Source organism: Protopterus annectens, chromosome 4.part0 (assembly GCF_019279795.1).
Source record: "Protopterus annectens isolate FY-2018-M chromosome 4.part0, PAN1.0, whole genome shotgun sequence".
NCBI classification, from domain to species: domain Eukaryota; kingdom Metazoa; phylum Chordata; order Ceratodontiformes; family Protopteridae; genus Protopterus; species Protopterus annectens.
This window is the reverse complement of record NC_056733.1, coordinates 514,079,133-514,096,003: the sequence shown is the minus strand read 5'-3', so window position 1 is coordinate 514,096,003 and position 16,871 is coordinate 514,079,133. Positions and strand designations below refer to the sequence as shown.

Sequence of the window (16,871 nt, the reverse complement as noted above, 5' to 3'; positions counted from 1 at the left end):
AGAGTGAGCATTTATTCTAGAAGGTAAGAATAGCTTACTCTGTTGGTAAACAAAAGTAATGACGTTTCTAAGCCAGGGGGATAAAGTCACTTTGGAAACAGGTTTACCCAATCTGGGTCCTGCAAAGGCCACAAACAATTGATCTGTTTTCCTGAAAGATTTAGTCCTGTCCAAATAACAATTGATAAACTGTGCGTAGATTCTAAAATGTATTCTCAGTTGCAACAAATTACAGATACATTTACAAAATCTTATCCAAAACAGTTTGGTTCTACAAAGGGGCTGATAAATTGTCCTAGTGACATCCAGGTAACTTCAGATAATGAAATCAAATTAGATTATACTAAAAAAGAACTACACAAACTGGATCCAAACAAAATAGTGGGAAGAGACATATTAGTAATAATGACCTGAAAACACTAAAGCAAGAACTTACAGTACCATTATATCTATTATTTAGTAGGTCATGTAAATATCAGAAGATTCCACAAGATTTGAGACATGCAATTATTAAACTTATCTTCAACGGAAAGGGGAGTAGGGCAAACCCACAGTAATACAGACTCTTAAGTCTACTTTCACATGGAAACATAATGCAGAAAGTAATACTGGAAAAGGTTATTGTCAGAACTGGCAAGGTTGGGACTTGAAACCACATATCAGCATGCATATGTTGAAAACAGATCTATTACTACCTGTAACATGATGTTCTACAACAAAGTAACAGCAGCTATGAATGAAAAATTGTGCTCAGCATATGACAAGATAATACACAAAACACTGATCAATAAATTAGAACAACTAAGTACTGATGTACACTTGATATGATGGACAGCTACATGGTTTACAAATAGGACATGGCAAGTATACAGACATTGGAGAGGTGAAATTCTTGAGTCAGGGTGTCACACAGGGCTCTGCCCTAGGTCGATACCTGTTTAGATTTACTATTCTGGTCTTTTTTCATCCGACATGTTCTACAGTTTGCATACAGATGACCTGAAACTGGGTAAACTGACTACATTTGTTACAGATACGGCATGTTTGCAAAGAACTTGACTAAATTGACCATTTGAGCACAGGAGAACAATATGCTGATAAACACATTAAAAACTAAGCACATGCTGTGGGGGCAATATTAAGACAGGTTGTTTCATAAGTAGATTGTAAATGTGCTTGAAATCACCAATACAGTAGCAAAGCATTTAAGCAACAAGCAATGATCTCTTACTGTTCTACTTACAGTAACATTATTAACGAATGGAAGCAAAAAACTAATTCTGCTAATCCCTCACAGTACATACTATGCAGTGCCCTCGCTGAACTCTAATATTCACTGATGCCACAAGAGTGCAAGACCATCTGTCTCATAGGTGTACTATTCCTCCAATACCAGCAAACAGTTATCTGGCACCACTACAGCAATGTTCGAGGGCAGTACATTTCTCAGCTACACCATTCCTAAAAACAGGGTGTGGTGCTCAAATACCATTCAAACCTACTGAAAAATCTTAGGTGCCACTCTGATCTGTACAGTAGATGGCAGTACACCAGTACATAGCATCTGGCAACTGTGCTACTCCATAATACTATGGTGTAAAGCACTGACACTATTCTAATAGCAAAATGATCAATGAAGGCATGGAGAACCTGTGAAACAGGTGTGTTCCTCCCTAAAACTACCACATAATGCATTTGTACAATTCTAACAGCAAAGCCATTAATGCAGTAGGTACAGCAATGGGCTGGCACCAGAGCTACTCAACATGTAACACCCTAGCACAACTCTAACAGCACACACTGATGACAGATAGAGCATCTGGCTGTCAGCAGTGCCACTCCAGATAATCATCACTTCATGCAGTGACACTAAACTAATGCAAATGATGTCAGAGAAGGGCAAAAAATGAATGCTAAAAAGTAGCACAACTTTTACAGCATCATGCAAAGCATTGCATTCAAATAGCAATAGCATCTGTGACGGGTCATGTAATGCAGAGAGCAGTAAGTACAAACATCATTTTAACTATTTTTGGCTCGTTCCATCAGCTGTTGCCAGTGCATTTTCTCATCCAATGAGTCTACCAAACCCTTCCAACCTCAGCTGGACTTGCTGAGAACCACTTGATCATACATTATCTTTGTCTTGATCATAATTCTTGAGGAAAAGTTGAGAGGTATGCGAGTCAGTAAAGGGAGAATATGGATAGGTGGGCTCAGGATTAGGGTCAGGATAGGGTAGACAGTGAGGCATCCAGAGGCAGCATCACACTGATCTCAATGTCATTTTCTTGTTTATGCCTCACCTCCACCCCCTGCACATGCATGCAGTGTCCACAGGCTAGCATGCAGTTGGTGTTCAAGTGCTTTGTTTATGCCTCCACGTGCAACTCAGAAAATCCCCAGCACCCCCTTATAAGCAACACCCTCTGTGCATACCCAGTATCCACAATTAACCACAGGAAATATGTCCCATGTGCACTCCCCCTCACCCCCCCCCCAAATGAATTAAGCTCCCCCCCCCCCCCACATCATGCCCAGCTCCTCCAGCATACATGTTGCTAATCAAACTAAGAACTAGGTCAGTCAGGGCTTTATCCCTCTGTGTTACACAGCTGTCAACTGGGAAGGAGAAAAACCATATGGAATGACACCAGTGCTTCTCCTTAAATTAGCATGTAAAGTGATGCCACCATTCTTATGGCAATGCTACTGAAGAGATTACGGTGTGTGGGGGTTCTGCAGCGGGACTGAAGTCGGACAACTTTTATTTTAGTAAGTCAGCATGTACACCCCAGGTATAACCTGTGGGATGTTTACACCGAGACTCTGGATCCACCAGAGTCAATGTACATACACTGGTGGGTGAACGACAAGAATTTTCAGGAGGGAAAAAAAAGCACATTAGATGCTTGAAATAGCTGCAAACATGAGAAACTTCACATGTACAGTACCACTGTGAGTGACTCTGGCTCTGGGATGCAATTGGACACAGTAGTGTAAGGGCAAATTCATGACTCACTCACTCTTATCTTAGTGCAATACTATACTATCTGGTAATCTATCTCCAGTAGTGTTAAAGTCCAAAGAGTAGTGTCACATTTATCAAAAATGTTACTTTGGTTCTTAATGCCTGGCCTCTAATTCTCATCACTGTCTGATCAGCAGAATGAACAGGATGTGCTGCAAATCAAGACCACAAACACCCTGATCTAAACTACCAACAGCTCAGGCAAACAGGACATTAGTTGCAGCTTAAAGACAGTGGATTTATTTTACTTTAATTCCAAGTACTGGGCACCACCCATTTTCAGTTTTGGGCCAGTAAGTAAACACCCAATATATGCAAAATGAGATAACATCCTAATAACACTACACACACTGGGACTGTACAAATACACATGACAAGTTAACAGCAGTAAGTGGGTGCACTGAAAACACAGTTTAAAAAAAGACATTCACTACAGTACGAATTCAGTACAGTCATCCACACTCAGAAAAGGTGAAAACTTAAAATACGATTCCTATGACAATAACTTGAAACAAATCATTTATGAGTAACATCAGCTGAATCATTTTTAAGTTTAAAACTACAGAAGTTGAGACTATGCACCATGACAAAAGGAGATGAAGATTAGTAAAGAATAACAGCACTGAACTAATGAGTGACCTGCTACTGTTACAGATAACTCAAAAGTAAAGTTTGGGGAAAAAATCAACTAAAGTTTAATGATGAACAGGTGGAAGATGAAAGTGATACTAAGTAAGTACATTCATAGATTCCTCTAGAATTCATGAAACATATTTTAAATGTACTCACCCCCCAGGAGCATTTAACTCTGTTGGAAATCTTCTATGACACTAAAAAAGGAATAAATCATCGTATATCAACTACACACTCACCTGACATTTAAAATAACTAAGCATATAATTTATTCATGGATTAACCACCCACCCCTTGAAAGAGTATTCCATTCCGTTAGTGTTTGGTTATTTAGCCAAATTAACTTCTGCCCCACCAAACACCTTAACTTGCTTAGAAGTCGGGCAAGGAAACTGGTGCTAAAACTTAATTTATGTAGGGCAGGTACAACAAGCCTTCCACATAGAACTTAATGGTCACCTTCTAAAAAGTTATATTACTGTTCAGCATTTTCTTCAAACAATGCTTTTGTCAGCACCTAGGAATGTCATCCCTATAAAGAAAATTATAGTATTCCGTTATCACAAAACGGAAATAAATATTACTAGAAAAAAAAGCCTTATACATACTGAAAATGGCTGGATCTATGTCAGCTTATCGAACGACCAAATAGTCAAACTCATAGACCATATGTTGAGAATTCAGTTTGTCGATAAACAACAAACCGACACAGACCCCCTGAAAACAGATATCTACTTATAAATCCTACATTACTCACAAAATACTAGAAAGGTTCTCAGCACAGGGAGGGAGGTTGGCATAACGGTCAAGGTGTTTACCTTATAAACACAAGGTGCAGGGTTTGACTTTCACATGAGGTAATTGGCTAGGATTAAAATGACCCACAAGGGCAATTAACCTAGTACTAATCTATAAACTTATGGACATGTGCTCGCAGTCTATTAAGATGTAAACCCTAACCCTGGACCCACCTATACAAATTTGCCAGTTACTGACCTACACACCCCCCTCAACCTCTTTTCCTCAAGAATTCCAGATACAAGCCAAAGATAATGTAGGACCATCAGTCAATGGGGTTCAAGAGACTGAATAAGCCTGGATGAGGAAGAAAAATACCAAAGCATGCATTAAAAAATAAATATTCCCTTATGCCTATCACGTGCACTTCTGAATCCTCCAACAATGCACCTCATAAACATGACAAACTCTAGAAATGGTTCAAGAGTTCAGTGCCTTCAACAACATGGTTAATAACTAATAAGAATGTCCTATAAAAAAAAAAAAAATCAAGAGATCAGAAATGCAGTAAACATTAGGTTTTATCAAAGGAGAGAACATTGTGCCAACCTGGGAGAAAAATGGTAAAAAAGAAATTATTCAGGATGGCAACGCTCAACCCACACAGCTATCCAGAGTTCATGCTTTTTACATTCAGTATGTCATTCCGTGTTTCCAATCCTCCACTCACAGCGACAGGACGTGTGAGCATGACAAATACAGACATCACAATCAGTAACAAATACACAAATGCTCCCTACAAGCTTTTGGTACGGGATACATGTTATTGTTTCACAAAGTGGACCAAACATTCACAGTCACGCTAAACAAACTAGTGTGAAACTCAGGTTAATAAGCATTAATTTTGTTCATATACACTGCTTTTCATTCAGTTGGGGGGTCCACACTCAACTTTGTTTTACAATACAAGGACAAGCACTCCAAAATTGTTTTTGTTCAGTCTTTAGTATTTCCCTACAAACCTATACAAAAGTAATCAGAGCCATAAGAGGCAGGCTAAAGGGGCACCTGCCTCAGGCACAAGCAGTTAGGGTGCAAGACTGGTGGCTTTGATGAGTGCCTACCTCTCCCCGATTAGAAATACATGCATTGTCTGAATGCATTTAAGCTGCCTCAATGGCTGCCGGTTAAATGCTCACATGACAGTGTATAAAGACAGCAAAGAGATATTGCGTACTTAATGCAATATATATCTGATATGTTTACACACCGACTTCAGCTTAAAGCAGAGCAGTTCTTTACTTAAAATTAAGCAAAGAAGCATTGCAGGAATGAACATAACTGTACTGTGTGAACACAGCAAGTGAGAAACCTTGTTTTAGTCCCACTTTTTTTTTTTTTAAGTCTCTCGCTTAAAGTCCTTTTGAGGGTCCTCAATATTCATTGAGAACTACTTTTCATCCTCAACGTTTGTAGCTACATGCATTCACTTAAAACCTTTGTTTTTTTTCTAATACAGTTTAATAAACAAACAAAAGTCTGACAAAAAAAAAAACTACTTAAGCTGGGGAAGCACATAAACCAAAATTTTCTAGCTGTGACCCAATGGAACAAATTATTACAACAACATTTATTTTCTGAGAAACAGACAAAACACCACGTAGTCTACCTGAAGTAAAATGCAGTTAACACCATGCAACTTTACCTATACTCTTATCCCCATATCATTTAGTCCAACACACTTTAAATAAAACAAGTCATTTTACACGTAAATATTTCATGTGCCAAGTCAATTTCATTTATCCATCACTTTCTGTTTTTAGTAAAAACAAAGCTCCTGCATACTGGTTTGAACCTGACAAAGTTCACTTAGCAGCCTATCTGGTAGCTGGAAGAGTTAACAATGGAGGCACAGAAGTAAATGGCAAATAATATCCTGCTAACACTTTGGGAGATGGGAGAGTTGGCCAAAACTAACTCCATGAGGACTGCCAGGTTAAGGCATGCAGTAGTGTCTCAAGAGTGAGAATTTGCAAGAACTACTAGAAAATAGAAGGGAAGAATCCAAAAAAAGCACCCATCCTCAGTAGATGATGGATGAAATCCTGCTCTTACCTCCCCCTTTCCTGATATCCTAGGAAACCTGAGGTCACAGGAAAATAGGCCAAAGGGGTACAGGGGCTTGATGTAAAAAAAATAAAGGTGAGTCTTAACGACCATAAAAAACATATGCACCCACCCTTATGTATATCCAGTCTATATATACATGTGCATATAGCAGTCCAGACTACATTCTGCCAACTATGATATACTCCTCCATTTCTGCCAGTGTGTTTTAATTCAGGTACCTCACACTTTCCATGAACTTTATGTAGTTGAGTCATATCCTCCCTCTTCTTAACTCTAAAGTATACTTCCCTAAACACTTTTTTCTTGCCAACTTTTTAATCATTACTACTGCCTAGTACCATAAAGGCTTATTGAGTATGGACTAATAGGAAGTAAATGAACCTGCTTGAACATGTCAAGTTTCAATACCCAGCATAAATGTCAGACTGCCTGCCCTATACCTTCACTTCACCAGTGAAACAGCACCTCTACAGAAGCTCTTTACACTCCCCACCAGACACACTTTGTGAAAATTAATGTATACTCAAGCTACATAAGGTACAGTACCTGCAGCTTTTGAAAAACTTCTCCAAAAGTAATAATCCTTTTGCCAGGAGGACAGGTCCAGTGTGTACCATAAAGTGATAAAGCAATACAAAGAAGCAGATAGTTTATCAGTTTTTACATCAAACTATGTGACCACAACCAAAGAAGTCCTGCTCCAGGATGGCTGTTGCCACCACCTTATTCTTTGCTTCATACTCTTCCTATGCTATTATTTTCAATATATAATACTTTGAATTTCTGAATATTAACTCCAAACTTGCACATCTAAGTACACTGACAATACAGCACAAATAAGAGGCACTACATTGCCTGGCAGCACAGAGGACTAAAACTCTGAGCTATTAGACTACTTCCTGTGATATAGGGCTCGATTCACTCAACCACTGCTTGCCTACCTGTGTGACCATGAGCAAGTCACTTAACCCCAATTTGGGGCAATTCAGAATTTGAGTTAGTCATCATAACGGTCTCTTGGACTGCATAGTAACCAACTATTAACCTACACTTACTTGTAAGGACATTCCAAACAGCTCCATGTTAATTTATGGTTACTGACTGGCACAGTTTTAAGATGTGGAATAAAAGATTGGAGTGTGGGACTCAGCTAGGCAGACTAATGAAGACAGCAATGACCGAAAAAAAATCTCATCCACTGGCAGCTTGCTGCAGCAGTCTGGCGAAAATGACCAGGGCGCCTTGAAGAGCAGTCTAGCAAGGTGGGAAAGAGCAACATTTTTGACCGAATTACAGTACACTATCTTTATTGCACTGTGTAAGATATACGAAAAATGGTTACACTTCTTCTAAATAATTATTATACTTTCATGCCTAGAGGATACCACAAAACATTTACATCCCACTTGTTTTGACATTACCAGGTCATTTTTCATCAATTCCCAGCATCTCCCGTTTATCAAAACCGTGTCATTCCTATACTACAGTTACACATTACAGACCATCCACATCTCCTACTCTCCCAAGAATGAACTACAGTATTCGAGGTTAAGAATTATAACGGGCACTTGTGCGGAAGTTAACTACAGTGTTAAATTTTGCTGCAACTTCACGTGAATAAACGCGTCAACTTACAAATCAATGAACAGGCAGCAGACTGGAACTTACAAGTTACCTGATATATCTACATCTAGGACGCTGCTCGGCCACAACATATGTGGCTGTCATCAGTAACCGTGTCACTGATTTCAATCATCTGATCCTTACTTCCGGCCTCCCGCCCACAAGCCCATCTCTGGAAACCAACCCACACAAGTAAGTCTGCAGTCATTTAAAGCATTTCTTACCAGTTAGCTGATATTTGGTCTGAACACTGTTCCTAGTACTCCTTCCACAAGCAACCAAATGACCTGATCCCGCAGATATATACTAAGATGTCCGCTGCACTTCCTCACTCATGCAGCGCTTGTCACCTGGCTACCGGAAGTAAGTGAAGAAACTGCTTCCTGTATTGTATCAGCTGGTTTGAAGAATCTTCAAACTGTTTAGGAACGACGAGTAGTTCTGGCATAACAAGCGAGACAGGTATGGGCGATTGTAGGCATTGTTATAGAACAGTACCTCCCTGGTTGGACTGTGCAGAAGTGGGCGTGACTTGTATGACTGGCATGCCAAATAGCCGTGATGTTACATGCAAATGATGCATGATTGACTGACATGCAAATTTGACAGTGACATCATGCATACTACAGAGCTAGCGACCCATCAGTGTAAACCTTAGCTCGAGATGATTGTCACTGGTGAAAGTGACACCCCGACCACATGTGCAAAATAGGAAAGGGGTTTAGGATGGCTCTGGCTGGATCATGCATACATACATACATTGGTAGTTGACAGATATTTAGGGTTGCCACGTGTTCAAATGTCGAAAGTGGGACTTTTTTGTAGAAATGTCAGATTTTGCAGGACAAAACATACCCTTGACTAGTACAAAGGATAGAACTTCACTTTTTTGCCAAAAATAACATCTTATTTTGTAGTATTTGAGTTGCTTATGCTATTTCATATAACATTTAGGTATTTCAGATAAAAAAATAACTGTTTCATGCAACTATTAAAGACAACTTAAGAAATATTTTTGTCCTAAAATCTCAGGACATTTGCCATTTTTTCACAGGACACAACTGCCCAAAGAGGGACTGTCCCTCGCAAAGTGGGACAGGTGGTAACCCTACAGATATTTAATTCACCGCTGTACACATGGGTTCCGCCGGAGAGAGATGTTATTAATTTGCCTTGGTCCACATTTTACACAGCCAACAGGCCACTTAGGGTTAGCCTAACACTAATCCTTTTATTATTTATTTTTATTTAAATTTGTTGACCGGGAGTGTCCGACTGGATGTAGGTCCATTTTCAGCGGAGGCCCGGGGAGAAAAGCTCCACAGTTAAAATAAACAGACAGTATATACATTGGATTACATAGCGAATAACAATTTACATAGCAATTACTTACAACATATTTACAGATGAAGAACATAGTACATCAGTAGACAACTAGAATCTTTATCTGTGAAGTGCATACCAGATGTTAACAAATGTTACACGAAGAAGAAGTTCGTGCTGTATAATAAGTACTGGCTTATGAGCATCTGAGCTTGCTATAATCAAGGTAGTTAGTGGAGTGGAAAGAAAGGTAGTGGTTGGATGGGGTGGATAATATTAGAGTGGGAGTTGCAAGGGCATAGCCAGCATGTTTTTAGTTGTGCTTTTAGTAAAGTTTTGAAGTGGGTGCATGATGGTATGGAGGTAACTGTGGGTGGGAGTGAGTTCCATAATTTGGCTATGGCACAAGAGAATAGTGCTTCACCAGCAGAGTTATTGGCTTTAGTGATCTTTAAGTGATTTTTGCTGCTGGATCTTAGTGGTCTGGTGGTGCGATAGGGTTGGAGTAGATTCTGGAGGGATGGGACATTTAGTGGATGGTTTACTAGTTTGTGGGCGAGTGAGAGTTGATACCACTGAAGGAGGTGAGGGAGTTCAAGCCAGCCCAGTTCAGCAAGTGAGAGACAGTGGTGACTACGGTAGGATGCCCCTGTGGCGAATTTGGCGATTTTGTTGTAGCAGGTCTCTAGCTTGTTTAGATCACATTGCCTTGGGTTGGTATATATTGGAAAGGCATAAAGTAGGGTGGAGATAAGGTGGGAATTTGCTATTGAAATCTTTGCTGCTTTGGTGAGAAATTACTTATTTCTGTATAACGCTCCTAGTTTTTTGTGGACTTTTTTATAGTCATGGATATGTGAATGTCAAATTTTAGTTTATTGTCTATTTCCACTCTTAGAAATTTGGTGTGTTCAGTTGGGTATATAGTGGTGTTGTCTTTTGTCGTGATGTTAAAGTGAGAGTTGTTTTGAGTATGTTTGGTGGGTTGGAAGATGAGTAGTTTAGTTTTGTTTGGGTTGAGTATTAATCGGGCATCGGATAACCATGTTTCAACAGAGGAAAAGGCTTCCTGTGTGACTTTTTGCAGTTTTGGTAGGGACTGGGCTGAGCAGATGATGGTCAAGTCATCTGCGTATTGTATGAGTGTGCCATGTTTGGTGGCAGAGGCTAGATTATTGGTGTAAACAGAGAAGAGTAGGGGTCCAAGGATGGATCCTTGGGGAACCCCTATGGAGACAGGTAGTTGGGGAGATATGTCATTCTGCCATACAGCGGATTGTTGGCGGTCTGACAGGTAACTCTGAAACCAGTTGGTGACCGATTGTGAGAAGGGTAGGTTATTGAGGACAGAGATAAGTTGTTTGTGTGGGACCATGACAGATGCTTTAGATAGGTCTAGGAAAGTAGCAGAGGAGAGATAGCCATTGTTTTTATGCTGAAGGATAGTGTTAGTAAAGGAGAGTAAGGCAGTGGTGGTGCTATGGTTTGGTCGGAAACCATGCTGAGTACTGGAAAGGAGGTTGTTAGTAAGGAGGTAGTCTGAGACCCGAGAGTGTATGCATCTCTCTAGTATTTTGGAGAGTGGAGAGAGAATAGCTATGGGGCAGTAATTGGTTAGTTCTGTGGAGGGTCCGCCTTTGTGGAGGGGAATTATATGTGATACTTTCCACAGTGTGGGAACGTAACTTTCAGACAGAGATCAGTTAATCAAGATGGATACTGGGTAGGCCAGAGCATCAGCTGCGATTTGTAGGTATTCACTTGGTAGGCTGTCTGCTGCTAATTTGGTGGGTTTAAGTTTAGTTAAGAGTTTTTTTATGTTGGAGGTAGGTACAGGAGAAAAAGAGAAGGCAGTGGGGAGATTACTAGTTGAAGGTGTGGGTTGGAGGGGAGGGGGGTTGTGTTGTTTAGCTAGTGATAGTATGGTTCAGGTGAAGTGTGTGTTGAATGAGGTAGCAATATTTTCTGAGAAGTGAGGGATGTTAGGAGGAGGGGTACTGACTTTACCTGGGTGGAGGATGGAGTTTATGGAGGACCAGAATTGTTTGGGGCTGTGTTGTGAGGAGACTAGGGCAGACTGGTAGTATTGGGATTTGTCCTGTTTTATTAGCTTTTTGACTCTATTGCGTAGTTCTAGGAATTTCTGTCTAGCTGAGGGGGTTTTGGTTTTGCGCCAGTGCTCCCAGGCTTTATCCCTGTTTTTCATTTCTGACTTAGTGGTTTTCTGTAGCTATGGGGAGGGTTGTGCTTTGGTTCTGGAGAATCATATGGGGGCATGGTAATTAAGGATGCTCAGGAAGGTAGTATTAAAAAATTCAACTGCATCATCTAGACTGAGGTACTTTAGAGGATGCCAGTTACATTCTTTGAGGAATGGGATGAATGTGAGTGGGTTAAAGTTTAGTTTTTTACGTATTTGATGGTAGATGACAGGTTTAGCTTGGTATAGGTATTTTTTTGAGTAGGAATGTTGGGGAGTGATCACTGAGGCTATCTGATAAGCAGCCTGTTATATATGACTGGGGGCTCTTACTGACTAGTATCCAATCCAGGGTAGTGTGCTTGGTGGAGTTTTTATTTATCCTGGTTGGTGACTGGACTAGTTGAGTGAAGCCATGAAGGTGTACATGATGGGTTGGATTGTTGCCAGAACAGGATTGCCAGTCAATATTGAAATCACCTTAGATGATAGTTTCTTGGGGGAGATGGTGGGTAGACCAGCTGAGGATGTTTTCTAGGGGAGGGTTGTTTTATGCAGGTGGGAAGTAGCATCCAATTATGTTGATGGTTTTGTTTTGGTTAATTTTGAGGTTGGTATATATTATTTCTTCATTGCCTATTTGTGGAGCTGATGATTTTAAGATCTGGATGTTTAGATGCTGTTTAAATATTATAGATACACCACCTCCTTTTTTGTTTAGCCGGTCTACTCTTAGTATGCTGTAACCTGTAGGGAGTATTTGCTTACTGGTAATGTGAGGTTTTAGCCAGGTTTCTGTCAGGATGACTATATCTGGGGAGTACAAGTCTATGGTGGCATGGAGTTCATGGACTTTGTTGGATATACTTCTAATATTTAGGCATAGTAGAAGGAAGTCACTTGGGTTTCTATTGGCTGTAATATGGGAGAAGTTGTGGTTTCTAGTCTGATTATGAAGATTGGGGTTGGAGATGGTAGGGCCAGGGTTGGGGTGGATGTCGCCACTTAGGGCTAGTTTTGATAAGCATGAGATTATTAGTTTTCTCAGTTTTTGAATGTGTTTGTTTATAAGGGAAACTTTATGATTGTGCTCTGTGGGTAATAGGTATGGTGGGAGGGTTACTATGTTAAGTTGTAGGGATGCTTTATGTTTGAGTAATATAGTTGGTAGAATATGTGGGGGGTGCATAGGGATGGTTCTTGAGCTGGTGGGAGGGGAGCTGAGTGTGGGTGAGACATGAGTGGTGGTGTGAGTAGTAGTACAGTGGTAGTGGTTGAGTCGGGGAATGATGGAGCTTTGGTAGGATGTAAGATATGCAAGGAGAGTGCATGCAGTGAGCATAGGAAAGGTATGCTTGTACATGTTAGTTGAGGAGGTGTGATAGTAGTGGGAAGATGGAGGTGGAAGGGGAAGATGGATCCTAAACCTTACTCTAACCCTAGCCCTGTAAAATGAGGACCAAGGCAAAGTAATAACATCTGTCCACAGCGGAACCCAGACAAGCATTTCTTAATGAACATCACATTTTTTAATGAAGATCTCTGTGTTATTAAACAGTAAATTACTAAACAATATCAGGATAAATCAGGCATACCTAAGAGGTATGCATGCTGCATAACAACCTTCTGCCTTAATGCATAAATCTGTATTAATAAACAGCTTGTTGCCAACATCACACAACTCGTCTTTCATTGGTAGTAGTTTTATTTATTTGTTTTATTTTATTTTACATTTGTTGACCGGGATAGTCCAACTGGATACATGTCCATTTTCAGCGGAGGCCCGGGGAGAAAGCTCCAAAGATGGTTACATATGCAATCATCACAATGTACAGATAAAACAAGAGTCATAATAACAGTACAAATAAAACACACTTTACAGACTCAGTTAAATTTATTCAGTCTCGCAAACTTCTAATCGGGCTTAACAAATAAAGACACAGTTGAGTTCCATTTACAAACACAGTATAAGTACACTAGTATGAATAATGATTTAGTCAGGCTTGGAGCAGGGACATATCCATTGAGACCTGAAATACTCCTTGAGAGCTTTTTTGAATTGAGATAGGGTGGTATCTAGGGTAATGTTAGCAGGAAGTGAGTTCCAAGTTTTGTCAGCAGAGTTGGCACACAGGAAGTCTCTGGCTGAGTTGTTGGATTTGATGGTTTGCTCTACCAGTCTATTAGATGAGTGGAGTGATCTGGGGTTGGAGTGGGGATAGATGATGTTTTTCAGTGCAGGTGTGTTTTCTGGTTGGTTAAGTGCTTTGTGAGCCACAATAAGTTGATTAAACTGAATCTGCCTGGGTAGCTCTAGCCATCCGAGATTATTTAGGTTTATACAATGATGCATTCTATAGGGCAGGCCAGTGGCAAATCTAGATATGTTATTATAGCAGCTTGAGAGTTTGTTAAGATCAGTTTTATTTAGGTTGACAAGTAATGGGGAAGCATAGTAGAGGGTAGAGAGTAGATGGGAGCGGGCAATGGCAGTCCTAGCAGGTGGGGTTAAGAATGGCTTTATCCTATATAGTGAGCCCAGTTTTCTATTAATGATTTTGATAGTTTTGTTAACGTGCACATCAAACTTAATATTGTTATCTACAATAACTCCTAGAAGTTTTGTATGGGCATCTGGGGAGATTATGGTACCATTATTAGACTTAATGGAGAGAGATAGCGCCGGGGATCTTTGGGTGAGGGAGAAAAGTAGGAGCTTTGTTTTGTTAGTGTTTAGAATCAGACAGCAAGCAGCAAGCCAATTCTCAACTAGGTTAAAAGTACTGTGAGTAATTGTTAGCAGCTCTGTTTGTGAGGTGCCAATGCAGATCAATGTTGAGTCGCCTGGGTATTGAATGCAGTTAGCTTTAGGGATGACAGTGTAGAGGTCATTAAGAAAAATGGAAAACAGAAGTGGTCCCAAAATAGATCCCTGGAGGACACCTAGAGTGTTGGGTAGGAGGTCTGATATTTTGTTCTGCCATAAGACGGCTTGTTGTCTATTGTGCAGATAGGTTTCAAACCATTGGAGAGAGTGATTGCCTAGAGATATTGTTGCAAGGGTGTTGATGAGTAGATGGTAGTTAACCATATCAAAAGCCTTGGACAGGTCCAAAAAAAGTGCTGAGGATAACTTGTTGTTGTTCCTGTTATAGTTTATTGCATTGGAGAAGGTAAGGAGGGCTGTGGTAGTACTATGATGTGGCCTGAATCCATGCTGAGAGTTAGCCAGTAGGTTATTTTGGATTAGAAAGTACAAAAGTTGTTTATGGACGCATTTTTCCATCATTTTTGCCAGAGGTGACAAGATGGCTATGGGTCTATAATTAGATAATTCAGTAGAGTTTACCACCCTTATGAAGGGGTATGGCACGAGATATTTTTCAGATAGAGGGGACTGAAGCTACTGATATGGACCGGTTAATTAGAATGGAAATGGGGTACACTATGGTATCTGCAGCATTTTGCAAATATTCAGCGGGGAGAAGGTCAGCAGCTAGGGTAGTAGGTTTTAATTTTTTGAGTAGTGATAGAATGAAAGATGTAGAGACTGATTGGAAGCTAAAGAAGGGCTGGGTGCTGGGAATGTTATCCAGTGGGTTAGAGGTGTTAAGGGGTAATTGGCTAGCAAGGGCTTGGATAGTTTCAGTAAAGAAACTATTAAAGGTGTTAGCAACATCCACTAGTAGTTTATCAGTAGAGGCTGAGGGAGGTGGAGTGGTGGTTTGACCTGGGTGCAGTAATTTATTTATCCCTGCCCAGAATTTTTGAGGGTTATTTTGGTTTCCTTGTTGGAGATGGAAGTAGTAGTTTTTTATCTAATAGAATGGATTGTTTTGTCTCATTTCTTAGTTGTCGATATTTGGTTTGATCTAGAGGGGGTTTTGTAGTACGCCATGTTGCCCATGCCTTGTTTCTGACTATGATTTTTGATTTGGTTTCTTTAGAGAGCCACGGGGCAGCGTTTGTTTTTACCCTAGTGGAGCAAGCAGGAGCATGAGAATTGAGGATGGTAAGGAATTTATTGTTAAAGTAGGCGACAGCTTCATCTAGGGGCAAGTGTTTTAGGGCAGACCAGTTGCATGTCTTAAGTTCGTCCTGAAAATTACTAGGATTGAAGCTTTTACTATTTCTTATTGTTCTATACATGGGCTGATGGGAGTTATAAGATTTGTGTTTGCAGATAAAGGTGAGAAAGTGATCACTGAGGTCATCGGGGATGGCCCCCGATGTAAACATTTGGGGGGTGGCTATTGATTAGTATACAGTCCAGTATACTATCTTTTTGGTTAAGTTTACCTATCCTGGTGGGGATGGATATAACCTGTGTGAATCCATACAGGTTTACATGGGTGGTAGGAGATTGAGAGGAACAAGTGTTCCAGTCAATGTTAAGATCTCCTAGTACAATGGTTTCTTGTGGATAGTTATTAACTAACCATTGGAGGATGTCTTCTAGGGTATTGGTATTATTCCCTGGTGGAATGTACATGCAGACTATATTTATGCTTTTGTTTTTGTTAATTTGGAGCTTGGTAGCAGTTATTTCTGCCTTATTGACCTGGGGTGGTTGAATGGGGTCTAAGGTAACATTTAGCGTAGATTTGAAGAGAATAGCTACCCCCTCCCTTCCTGGTAGAGCGATCGAGTCTAAGTATACCCAGGTGGTAAAATTTCATTATCTGAGGTTGATGGTTTTAGCCAGGTTTCAATTAGGCATAGAATATCAGGGGAATGGACTTGTAGGAAGGCATGTAAATTATGTAATTTGTTATTTATGCTACAGATATTTAGTTGGCAGACCAGGAGGGAGTTGGGGGACTTATTAATAAATAGTGACTTAACTGGGTTAGTTGCATATGAGGTTGCCCCATCTAGGGTGGAAGGGCCAGGATTTGGGAGAATATCTCCATCCATTACGAGGTTATAGCATATATTTTCTATAAGCTTCAGGATTTTGTTTATTAGTCTTTGATAGTGTTTCGATTTTGAGCTGATGTATCTGGGTTTAATAGGCTGATGGTGTATTGTGGTTAAGGAGTTGGTTATAGGAATAACTAGTGAGTAACCTGTCATATTCAATACAACTGGGCTAGTTTGACATTTTGGGTAGTGAAATCCTAGGTAAGACTGATTTTCATAAGTGGAGACGAAATATGGAATTAACATGAGGGATAGCAGAGAGAGTAGTGG

The 16,871-nt window shown here is 40.2% G+C and overlaps 1 protein-coding gene across 5 annotated transcripts in view; it reads right to left on the bottom strand.

Annotated features, from left to right (window-relative positions):
- The window catches only part of AP1B1 (adaptor related protein complex 1 subunit beta 1), a 1,110,789-nt gene extending 1,102,124 nt beyond the window's left edge, over nt 1-8,665 (bottom strand). For 2 of the 5 annotated variants that reach the window (XM_044068429.1, XM_044068433.1), the window contains exon 1: nt 8,380-8,665. The gene's annotated coding sequence lies outside the window, so the exon portion shown is untranslated. Of the gene's footprint in view, nt 1-3,820; nt 3,862-8,167; nt 8,188-8,207; nt 8,271-8,379 lie in introns of those variants that run through there. The other 3 variants (XM_044068431.1, XM_044068430.1, XM_044068432.1) reach the window with 3 other exon arrangements.
- Between the last annotated feature and the right edge of the window lie 8,206 nt (nt 8,666-16,871).